The sequence below is a fragment of the Parasteatoda tepidariorum genome, chromosome 9 (genome assembly GCF_043381705.1).
Source record: "Parasteatoda tepidariorum isolate YZ-2023 chromosome 9, CAS_Ptep_4.0, whole genome shotgun sequence".
In the NCBI taxonomy this organism is placed as follows: domain Eukaryota; kingdom Metazoa; phylum Arthropoda; class Arachnida; order Araneae; family Theridiidae; genus Parasteatoda; species Parasteatoda tepidariorum.
This window is the reverse complement of record NC_092212.1, coordinates 6,603,010-6,615,372: the sequence shown is the minus strand read 5'-3', so window position 1 is coordinate 6,615,372 and position 12,363 is coordinate 6,603,010.

Here is a 12,363-nt window from a genome sequence, read left to right as displayed (position 1 = left end):
ATGAGGGCAGTGATTGCGGACTTACTGTCCGATAAAATAACGTAATCTAGATACTCGGTAGTGAATTTTGTGACTGCTAACCAAATCGCTAAAACTTCTCCGGTGAAAACTGAGTTAATAGGATGGATTTGAGAGATATAAGACATGTTGTTCCTTGAGTTAATAGCCGCAATACCTGTGTTCGTACTGGATTTTGAGGCATCGGTAGCCAGGATGACAAAGTCTTTCCAAAGGGTGTGGAGGGTTTCCTGATAGAGAGGGAGGATTTCGTTGGGATTTTTCGTAGTTTGAAAAGGAAGATCGTGTACAAAAAGACAGAGGTTCGGGAGATCTGTGAGGAAAACTGGAATGTGGAAGGGGATGATATTGAATTTACTTATGCCTTTTTGGCTGAAGATGTCCTGAAATTTGAGGAAAAGGTGGGGTTTCTTTTTAAGTCTAGTAAAATGGAATTTATGCAAAAGGCGATTTATTGGGGAGTGAGAGCCAAGGGAACAGTGACGGAGGTAGAATTTTTTAGCTGCTAAAACAAGTCTGTGTGAGATTGAGGTAGTGCCGGCTTCTCTGTGGAGGATATGAATTGGAGTCCATCGTGGGAGGCCCGTTGCTGCGCGGAGGCTAGAGTTGTAGATTGTTTCAATTACTCGGAGATGTGATTTTGGCGCAGAGAAGAGGATTGGGCTGCCATACTCTAAGATACTTCTGATTGTGGCATTTACAATCTGAATGAGGTGGTAGGTTCGAGACCCCCACTGAGTGCTAGAGATGCAGCGGAGTGCATTAATTTTTTTTAAACATTTCTTTTTTAGGTATTGAAAATGACCGAGGAAAGAAATGTTTGCAGTGTAATGGATGCCGAGAATTTTGATGGAATTAACTTGGGGAATTCGTTCGTTAAAAATTGTTAACTGAATCGTAGGTGACAGACGTTTGTTAGAGAAATTAATAGTTGCACTTTTTGAGGGTGAAATAGCCATTTTCCACTCTGTGCACCAAGTTTGAATGGTGATGAGGGCATCTTGAAGTTTAGCAATAACCCTGTCAAAAGATTTTGCAGCATAGTAAATGTAGATGTCATCAGCGAACACAAGAATTTGAACTCCAGTGGGAAGGTGTTTGTGAATGTCTTTAAGGTAAAACATAAAAAGAAGGGGGGAGAGGACACTGCCCTGCGGAAGGCCCTGGGGTTGCTGGAAATCTTTAGACCGGGTGTTGCGCCAAGAGATGTAGAAGGTTCTATCGGAGAGAAAGTTTTGTAAGAAAAGTGCTGTTTTTCCAGATATGCCGACCGAGAGGAGTTTGGTGAGGAGACCATCAATCCATACGTTGTCGTATGCCGAGACTAGATCGAGTGCAACACAAACGATAAATTTTCTCCGTTCACGTGCTTCTCGTATGTCATGGTAGAGTATTGAGTGAGTTGTATTACAGTCACGAAAGGGGAGGAAGCCAGTGTGGGAGGGGGGGAAGATATTTTGCTGAAGGCAAAAATTAAGGAGCCTTTGTAAAAGCATACGTTCGTAGACCTTGGCGAAAGTCGAAGTGAGAGCAATAGGTCTGTAGCTGAGAATTTCTGATGGGTTTTTTCCTGGTTTTAAGATCGGAACGATTTTTGCTTGGGTCCATGAACATGGAGGTTGGGCTGTATCTTGAACGACATTAAAAAAGTTAAGGAGCTTAGTTGGGTAACGGGAGTGAATAAATTTAATGAGAATAGCCGGAATGCGGTCTGGCCCGGGTGCCGTGTTCTTTGTTCGACGAATAGCTGCTTCCAGTTCGGTAGACGAGAAAGGGGTATCCAAGTGGCTGTAGCCTGTACCCCAGAATGAGAAAGGGATTGGACAGGGGCTTTGAGCATGAAAAAGGTGCTCCCCAAAAAGGTTCGCTTGGGCGAGTGGGCAGGTGATAGCTGTCGCTTGGTGGGTTAAAATCAGGTTTTCGGAGGGAGCAGAGGAATTTCGAGTTGAGATACTTTTTAAGATTTTAAAAATGTTTTTTGAGGAACCTAAATTGGAACAAATTTTGTCCCAATAGATTCTTTTTCTGATTTTAATGTATTGGCGGAGTTGAGCGGAGTAGTGTTTGTATTTAAGCCAAAATGAGGATGAGACTTGTTTTTTAGCCTTACGCAAAAATTTGCGCTTTTGACCTAGCAGAAACGCGCATTTTTTATCCCACCACGGAGTCGTGGGATGCGGGGAAAATTTTGTAAATCGGGTATTATCTTTGACTACGGAATTGCAAGTATCTTCTATGTTCTTTGCGTTGAAGTTGTTATTTGACAGAGCTTGAGTGATTTCATTTTGTGCGTTTTGCAAATGGAGGTACGGGCGTGGGATGTTAGGGTTGTTTAAGGAGAATTTAACTTTGGTAATAATTGGAAAATGGTCACTATCAAAAGGGTCTGGGAAGACAGAGTAAGAAGATTTCTGGTAAAGTTCAGGGGAAACTAGGGTAAGATCTAATAATGACTGTTGATGATGTGGGCCGCCAAAGTGGGTGGGAGTATTTGTATTCAAAATAGTAATATTATTTGTTAGGATCCAGTCGAGAAAGATGTCAGCAGTTTGGGAGCAAGAGGCAGAGCCGAGGGCTCGGTGTCTTACGTTAAAATCTCCGACGATGATGAAGGGTTTTTCAATATTGGGAAGGAAATTTTCCAACCATTGTGAGGAGTAATTACCGTCTGGTGAATAGATATTAACTACCGTGATTTGTCTATTATTAACTTGAATTTTTACACCGAGGGTCTCAATTCGGGAAGGGGGGAGATTATGGAAATAAATTCTTTGAAATGGGATATGTTTTGAAATAGCTAAGAGGGTGCCACCACCTCTATGGTTAGGGGGGTCACGATCTTGTCGGAGAGTAATTTTATTTTTAAAGTTAATTTGATCATCGCTTTGAAGGAAGGTTTCCTGAATTGCGATAATATCGGCTTCTGAAAAGATGTTTTGACTCAGCCAGTAGCGTTTATTTCTAAGACTGCGAGCATTCCATTGCACTATATTAAATATCGGAATTGACATAGTTTATAAGAAATAAAAATAAAAGTTGTTTTTTTTTTTAAAGTTTTTCTAAACGCCTGGGACAGAGTATGTATGTAGTAAGGTAAGAGTTTTTTTTTTTTTTTTTAAATTAAAGCCTTTTCTTAAGGCACAAGAGATAATTCATCCTCATCGTTGTTCAACGGTATTAGAGGCATTGATAAGGAGTTGTCCATAGGCATAGGCAGATCTTGGACTATAGGGTGATCAGCTGTTAGGAGAGGATTTGTAGTGAATTGCACATAAGTTGGGGGTGAGTTCGATTTCTTCTTCTTTTTTGCCCGTTCTGGAGAGAAGTCGGACGAGTAGGATGAGATTTTTGTTTCTGTGATTGCACCCTGGGCAGTGGTGCTTCGTTGGATGTTAGTTATCGCGGGGATAAGAATATTATTTATGGAAGCAGTCAAATTCTCAATTTGGGCTGCCAGTATAGAAACTTGTTTTGCGCAGGTATTCTCGACTAGCTGTTGCATGGAACCCGCGAACTTGTTAAGTTCCGATTTTAGCTCTGCTCGGGTAATGTATTCTCCTGGCACAGACTGAGTTATTTCTGCGTATGAGGGCTTTTTCAAATAAGCTATTCTTCTAGCTTCACTCATCGGAACATGATGGGTAGACTTAATTCTCATTAGTTTCTCAAAATTTAAAAATGCAGGACAATCACGCTGAATTGGATTATGGTTGCCGTTACAATTTCTGCAGCACTGGACCCTAGTACACGGGCCCTGATGTTCGGAAGAAAGGCCTCCACAGTTGTGGCATCTGGTTGGGGATTTACAGTATTTATCGGGGTGGCCGAAACTCCAGCAGTTTTTGCATAGGGTAACGCTATCTTGGAAGAGTTTAGTCTCATAGTATTGATACCAGAGACGTATTTTCTCAGGGACAACAGTACCTAAGACATTGAAAAGGATTGTGGTTGTCGGTTTCCCTTGTTTTAAGAACCGACGAATTTCTAGAGCTTGTGTCTTGTTTTCAAAATTGAACTCCCGACTAATGTCCGAAACCGAAGTTTCAACAGGAAAGTTCCTGAGAATGAATTTGGAGGAAATGCATTCTAGAAGGCATTTAACTGCTACAGGAATCTCTAGGATTGTTTTTATCTTTAAGATGTATTTTGCAGTTTCTAAGTCGTCACATTGAATAAGGAGCGACCCGCTTTTTTGGAATCTAATACTTTTAATTTTTTTTGTCGGTACAGAAGCATTTAGGTCTGCTTTAAGGCGTACTGGTGAGGTCTGAGGTATAGCACTAGATTTTTCTTTTGCTTCAATATTAAACCAAAAGTCTGCTGAGCCGTTGTTTTTAGCATGAGCCAAAATATCTTCTATGGGCTCCTTGGAGCACCACTGGTAGTCTAGGAGATTGGTCATTTTGACCAGATGGCCCCCAAAAGGTAAAGAGTAAAAGTGGCTTACCTGTTTTTTGGTAATCCTGAAATAAGGAGGGAGATTTTTAACATCTAACTATAAATGCATGGATGTTCGCTTATTATCCAACAAAAAAAAATGATATTCAGAAAATAATAAAAATTCGAAATAGAAACTTAAACGTGGCTTTTCTTTAGTCACATTACTCTCGCTAAAACCTAGTTATTAACCAACTGACTTCATGAAAAAGCTTCGGAAAACATCAATCTCCAATTGAAAACTCCAACTCTAACACTACTACGATCAACACAGTCTCAACTGCCGATCGTGTGGGGGGGGATCTCTGCTACTCGCTTTTATCCCCCTTGCTGTAAGGTGTATCTTTTGTGAGTTGAGTTGTTGGTGGTGAAGTTTATGACGATGAGATGGTGAGAGTGCGATATTTGGTCAATTTAAGAATTGGTAACTGGGCGGAGTGAGCTTGACGCTAGCTTTTATCCATCAATCTTCTTATAACCCTATATTGATTGTATAAAGGCGGGTTGACACGATCAAAGTACTTTGATCAAGGGGCCTCCCTGGCCGAGCGGTATCGCCGGTCCAAACGCTCTGTTAAACGTGGAGGTAGCGGGTTCGAATCCCGCCGTAACCCTGGATGTATTCTTTGTGATGTCTTTCTCTGAATTGTTCTATCTGTATTTTCTATTTGACAATGACTTATAAGCCTATATATTGAGCACACAAGTCAGCAAATGTATGTAATTTCAATAAATCAAATCATACTTTGATCAAAGTAGGCGCGCAATCAAAGTAAGTCATAAAAGTAAATAAAACAAAAATGGGAACCGCGAAATTTTAGGGAAAAGGGAAAATGCGAAGGGGAGAAAAGTCACGCACTGTTGTTGAGAGTATGATATATCAAATGAATAATCTCGGCCTCTGTGCTTTTAAAATTCATTCGAATTTTAAAATTATTTAATGAAGTTTAAAAAAATAAAATCATATTTTATTAGACATTTATATAGGTAGTTTAACCAACTCTGTGATTATATTAATGAAAAGAGGAAAATTATTGTTTTGAAATTAAATCAATATATAAAAAGTTCTCTGTATTTGTAATTGTCTCTCACTTTGATGTGACGTAATTTACTTTGATGGGTGTTCAACTTTAATTTCTACTTTGATTCAAACAGCGATAATTGTGCCAATTGTTGGTATCGGTAATTGATTGTTATCTGTGACGTATTTGCTTAAGAGGATTCTAAAAATGATAAGGGTCAATTTCAAAGATGCGTTAAATAGAATTTTTCCAGTTTCGTGGGGTGAGGAAGCTTGATCCTAACTTCACGTTCGCGGTTACAATCAAGTTAATCACAGAAAAAATTCAAAATAATTATTTCTCAAGCCCATTCTCACTGTATGAAAAATAGCAGGTGAATTTGGAGGGTCACATAAAGCGAAATTTTGAATATTGTGCTAGCGATCTCTGAGGAACCATTTCCATTACATTCTGTACAATACTTGTGCTAGTAGTCCCGCTGTGAACTGATCGTAAAGACACAGTTTCCAGTAGAATACCTCAATCAAGCATCACTGGCTGCGGTCATCAAACGAGTGGAGTGACCACTTTGAGCAACCTGCGTAGGGACCCAGGGCGGGCGGTATTGGTTCTCGTTAAACTGTTCTACTGTAAAGTGCTCGACTTCTCGAGCAGATCGTCGGGCTACTAAACAGGGGAGCCATCCCCTCTGCGGAGGATCAAAATTTCGATGGTATGTCTACGGAGCATTCTCAGGAATGTTTCCCAGACCGTCGCCAGTAGCCCATTGTGTGATGTAAATAAAGCACCCAAGTGATGGTAGCTTTCCATATTTCTTTCTTAATTAGTTTCTGATGCGGGCTTCACACTTTGAATGCAAAGGGCACAGGAGTCGAATTATCTTTTGTTGGTATTAGCATGTGTATTTTTCCATCTGTATGTCCTTTCTTTCTCCAATAAATGGTCTACCTAGGTGGCTATTATAGTTCTTTCGCTTTACTTTGAAATATGTCTTAAATAAAATGACAAATACACATTTTTAAATCACTATGTATGCAAAAATTTGAATGTTAAAACCAGTTTGATTGCTTTTGAAGCACTAAAGGAGTTTCCATTAATCTTCTTATACCTTTACTGGATTAATTATTCAAATTAATTGGGTTAAAATAGTTTTAAATATTTAAAAAATCGTTTTTATTTAAAAAAAATTTTTAAAAGTTGGAAAACAAAAATATATATTACATTTTTTCATTGTTTTTGTTTTCCGGCTTTTTAATTTATTCTTTTTAATAAAAATGTTTTTTTATCTTACGTATAAATTTTTTTTTTCATTTAATAGTTTCTTTTTTCATGAATTTTTATTATATTTTTCTCTCTGTATTTTTGATGCAATTTATTAATTCTATGTACTATCAACTTTTGTGTAAAGCTATTATTTTTTCTTAATTTTCTTTATTATTCTTGTAATCTTTTTTGTTTTTTATTGTGTTATATATATATACCACTTGTTACCATCATTAAAGAATGTTAATTTACTGAAACAAATTTTTCAATTTGTATTCCTTATGCAAGCTATTATTTTGTAATAATTATTATCAAACTCCTTATAAAAAAACTTATGCTATATCATGTTCTTTTAAAGCCAAATTTTTTAACAACTGATATTGTAAATAGATATAGGGGTTAAATTTTTTTTTTTTTTTTTAGAAAAATAAACTATACATAAATAAACCTTAATTTTTCAACCTTAATATATCAAAAGTAAAACCTGGTCCTACTGGTAATCCATTGGACTTGTTGATTTTAAATTATGAATTGAAATAGTTAAAACGAAAAAACTGTTTCAATAAATGTAAATAAATTTGGATTCAGTGATATTTGATGATAAACTTTAGCAACTTGAGAAAAAGCTTCCAGAAAGTTCTAGAAACATTATTTGATATTCAATAACTTTAGGCATTTGCTATTTGATTCCTACATCGTTTATTATTGTTATTTATAGAGTACTAACTTTTACATCAAGAAAAGTATTGATTTCTATAAATTTTGCATGCTGAAGCCTTTTACATCTAATATAGAAAAATATACTATTTATAAAATTTATTATACAACTCCACTGAAATCAAATTTTATTTTTTGCAACATACAAGCAATAGTTCTTAGTTTAAAAAATTTTATTGGTAAAAACATCATTGGATTACAAATCATTTGAAATGGAAAAGAACAATATATTGAATGGAATAATTTTTATAGTAAATTAAACATATTAGTTTAAGGAAATAATGTTAATGGAATACACTGAAACTATGAATGAAGAAATTTATAAGCTCTCACCCATAAACTATTTTGACTAATTTCTAGTACTTAAAAAGAAGAGAATAAGAACAAAAAGATTGAAGAAAACTGTCACAAAGATTTATAAATATTTTATGTAACATGCATATGCATTATGCAGTATCAACATTAAAATTTTACAATATAAAACAAATTAGATGAAGTTTAAATTTAAAGAAAGAATCTTGAACTGTTTAATAATAAAAATATAATTTGAATTTTAATCTACAAAGAATATATAATAGCAAATTTCCTCAGATTTAATGCTTAGAAAATATATTTAAAAACTTTTGTATAACAGTTTTGAATAGGCCATAGTAAAATGTTATTAAAGGAATATCATCAGTTCCAGCCAAATCTATGCAATTGAGCGGGTTATTCGATTAAAAGGATAATGCAATATTCTATCCTAAATTTCTGCGAAATTTTATTTTTAATGGTATTTTATGCAAAGTATAGTGTTTTGATTAAATAAACTTAGTTTTATGATAAATAAACAATTTTGATTAATAGTATCTGTGTTAGTATCATAAAATATAAATGTCATTTAAAGTTATATAAAAATAAATTAATATTAGTGAATAGTATAATATATAGGTACTAAAATATTATTTGATCCCTTCCGAAAAAATCTATAATTGAAGACTATTTTTATACCCTGTGCCGAATTAATTTGCACAAGGAGCTTTGGCGCACATTTCAATGAAAAAGAGCGAAGTAAGCAGCTACCGGCTGCCTCCCCTAAGTTTGTTGTAATACAGTTGTAGTCGTGATAGTCACGTAAAAGGATTGCCTGCGGTCTTCCGCAGCTTGTGTGAACTTACCTCCGTTATGTAAAAAAAAATGTTATTATTATTATAGTTCATCGTAGTTCAATTCGTCGTAATCGTGCACATTTTGGTGCATCGTGCGGGAAGCACGATTCCAAAACCCAACGGTAATCAGCCTTAAGCCAGGGAATATTTGATTTTTCCCCTCTCTCGGGGAAATAAGATTCTGTGCAATGACGTCAGAGTTGATTTGTGCGCGCGCACACTTATGTCTGTGGGTACAACCGGCTGAGCAACTGCGCATGCGCTTGAAATGCTTGGCTAGAATTTAATTTTCACCAAATAATTTCAAAAAGTAACCCTGTTGAAAAAATTGCGCGGAGGTATGCATAGTTTGTTGCTTACAGGTGTAATCAAGTGTAGCTTCTATTGCTATTTTATGCTCTTCATTTTTGATTCAGTAAATAAAGTAAGTTAATTGTTTAAAATAATTTTTTTCTGTTTACAATATAGCATTAATGTATTTTTAAACGTTTACGACATTTTATAATTCTAATTATCTGTGATAAAGTAGTTAAAGATTTCCACGTTACTGAGTTAGGCTTAGTAACATTTGTTTTCCTATTTTATCTTTAATATAATACAGTGTTTTCACTACAACGCGAGAATCTCGCATATTTTTTTCTTTTCTCGCATTAAAAAATGATTACCGCGAGAAATTCGCGTATTCTATAAATCAATTTCAAAATTCGCGAATTTCTCGCATTTTGGAAAAGGTTTCGAACTATGCCATTTAGAATAAAATCCCTTTCACTTTTCTTCCTGGATCTTTCATTATTTTCAACATCTCTCCCGTTATCTAGCTTCCCTATTTACCAGTATTGTTCAGAACCTTTTCGAACAACAGAACTCAACCACGGAACCCCTTTCAGAACACATTCCTCTGCAACCATGTGTTTACCGTAGGTAAGGTTTCTTCATGTAAGACGTTCAAATTTTTTATGTGCTAATGTAAGATAGACAAATACCTTTTAAAGACAAAATCTTCTATGATGATGCACCAAAAATATGCAATGCTTTAAAAAATAGAAGACGTTACAAATTAAAGAAATGATTTTTTTTCAAGAGTTTTTGTGTTTTTTTAGTTTTTAGAAATCTCACTTAACTTTTTGAAATCTCACCCTGTTTTTGAGAAAGGGTGAGAAATTCTCACCCATTTTTTTTCTATGATGAAAACACTGTAATAAGAAATGTCTGTTAATAAAAGAGTATTGTTTTAAAGATTCGATAGTTTATTCTTTTGCATATATAAACAATAATCATTAAAAAATTTCAGAACTGTTCTTCTAATTCTTTTATGTATGTAGAAACTATAATAAAAGGAAATTATATGGTATTTAAAGGTGTCAATTAAAATGTTATTAATTGTAAATGGTGTTACATTGACATTATAATTACTTTTCTTTAAGATTATATAACCGTATATAGATTCTTAAATTATGATGCTTATTAAGATGAATTTATTGAAGTTTTTAGACGTATTGTGTTTATAATCCCTATTGTTTTTCTATGATTAAAAAAATTGACTACTATGATTGAGCTTACGTAGTAATGTGGTAACTGTAGACTTGTATATCACATCGAATTAAATTTAATTAAGTTAATATAATAGAGCACCGTATTAAATCTTTCAAATGTTATCTGATTCATTCATTGTTTTATAATTGGTGTAGTTTTTACTAATTGATTTATTTAGCAACATATTTTCAACTGAATTTACTTGTGCAAAATTCCAGTAAAGTTAAGATTATTTTATAATTATGTATATTTCCCATCAATAATTGATGAAATACCAGAATGTATGTTAGTACTGTAAAATTTCTTAAGCAGAGGTTGTGCAAGCATTACCTTAAACTTTATGCAGTTAAACGATAATCTATGATGCACGATGGCTCAGTGGGGCTTTAGTGAGGGAACTTGTTTATTATTTTGATATCAAGTCTTTCTTTCTATTGCCCCTTCTAAGCCGCATCTTTTGATTTCCACAAGCAACTTTCTTGATGTGGAGTTTTTTGGGAATCTGATAATATGGGTGTATTAGTAAGTATAATGGTGAGTATTTTACCTTATATGTATATGGGTTTTTGTATACATCCTCATAAAAGAGATATATATTGTATTATTAAGTTGTATGTGGATTAACATATACTGCATTATATATGTCTTTTTAGCAGCTAATAGAAATAGTTCATTTAACCTATGGATTTTGGACACCTAGATGTTAAACAATTTTGTATGGTGCGTATTAAGTGTTGCATTATCTTACTAAATCTAAGAGCCAAAGTAGGACAGTTAGTGAGGTATTCTTTGGTGCCCATTGTGTTTTAATTACCATGTCCTATCATGAGCAAAACATTTATGAATGCTAAAGGGGAGAGGTCAGCTTATCCGGTTCACTAGCTTTGAAAATTTACACTAGGGCATTATCAAAAGTGCCTCTCCTTTTGTGGTGGAATAATGACAGTTGGTAAAAATTGTGAAACTTGCATACAAAACGTAAAATAGATGAAATTTGAATGCCTGTATATGAAGATTTAAAAGAAAAATAATGACAATTTCAATGGAATACTTTTATTATTTAATCTTCTAATCACCAATCATTATGTTCGTGCTTATACGTACTGTGTAACTGTTATTGCAAGAGGGTGCATTTTTATCATGCCTAATTTTTTTATTATTTACAGCTTGTACAAGGTTTTCACATGAATTCCCAAATGATAAGTATACTGTGCAGTTTTTACTAGTACACAGGCTTATATACAGTTTTAGTTGGGTAATTTTGTTAATTGATGTTTGTTTTGTGATTTTAATATTTTGTAGTGTGTTAAATGGTTTTTTAAGATAAAATATGCTTCTCTTGGCGTTACTTATTTGATAAATATTTATTACTTCAGTAAGTATAAGGCATAATAGCAGTATAGACTAAAGTACAATATGGCAAGATATCTTATATTTTAAGAAAGGATATACCTATTATTTTTGAAATTTTCTAATCATTCTGAAGTAACATCAAAAGTAACCATTTAAATTTTTATTTTATTTTTAATTACATTATTTTATAATTGTTAGTTATTAAAAATTGGTAATCCATTGTATATTTTAGATAAACTTGTAAGAAAAATAAATCATTTTATTGTACTCAGAATGCAAAGGGTTATTAAGTGGCTGAATTTCCATGAAACATTATTTATTGGCAATAGTTTTTAAATTGTACTTAACTGTTCAAAACCACATAATTAACAACTAAAATGTATAATTTCAGTTAAGTGTCATTATATGCTTGTCTATATTTGTTTCTTCAATTCTAAGAATCTTTTTAAATCTTCTGTGTTACAAATACATATTTTAAGGCAAATTATACTGCGCCTAATCACGTGAGAAATAATAATTAAAGCAGTAAGATTGTCATAATCATATTGAAATTATATTATTTAATCACATTAATTGCAATATTTAATCATGTAAAATTAATTTACATATAATGACACACAACTATAATTTTACCTATTTGTATGAAGTTGGCTTTAAATGTATACAATGTCTTAATGAGAAAAATATGTACTATCACTTAAATAATAGATTTTGTTAATATATAGCTATTTATCTAACTATTCACATGAATTTGGAATGCATATATATGCATACACATGTTAGAAAAATTCGTGGAAATAAAAAATTATCATGTGTTTGCATACTTTTAAAGATATAGCCAAGGATACTATTATATAAGATGTATAGCCAAA